We start from the raw sequence: 563 nt of genomic DNA on the forward strand, positions 1-563 counted from the left end.
GCGGCTCCGTGGCGCTTCCCCTTCGGGGCGAGAGCGCGCAGCGTGGGAGAGGCTAGCACTCCTCTCTCTGCCTAGGGGCGGTCGGCTCTGCCTGCCTGAGGCGGCCTGAGGTACGAACCCACGGCCTTGGGCTCCGCGCCTGCTGACCAGTTCAGGCCAGGCGGCCTGGGCCGTCAGTACCGCGCCCAGGCCATACCGTGGAACGCCTCACCTCAGAGGCCGGAGCGCGGGACCCGCCTCCGATACTTCGGGTTGCTTTGAGTTTTAGTCTCACAGAGCCAAGAAGCCTTCGTGATCTGTCAGGCTTGAAAAAGATCAGTAACCAATTGTTCCTATTTCTAATAGCGTGTAAATTGTGGCATTTAACTTACGGTTTTCCTCATTAGAGGTTTTCATTTTTGAGGAGACGGTGGTGTATTTCATTCACGCTGGGATGAAAATAGCCCAACGAATTAATTTTTGTTTTTAGTCATGTTATGAAACCTAAGTGCCGGTTTTAGTCATTAAGTTTTGCAGTTTTTTAGGCTGATGGCAGTTTAAACAAATACACAGGAATTTGGCAA

This window comes from Fukomys damarensis, unplaced genomic scaffold (genome assembly GCF_012274545.1).
Source record: "Fukomys damarensis isolate Sample0158 unplaced genomic scaffold, DMR_v1.0_HiC HiC_scaffold_15, whole genome shotgun sequence".
Classification (NCBI taxonomy): Eukaryota; Metazoa; Chordata; class Mammalia; order Rodentia; family Bathyergidae; genus Fukomys; species Fukomys damarensis.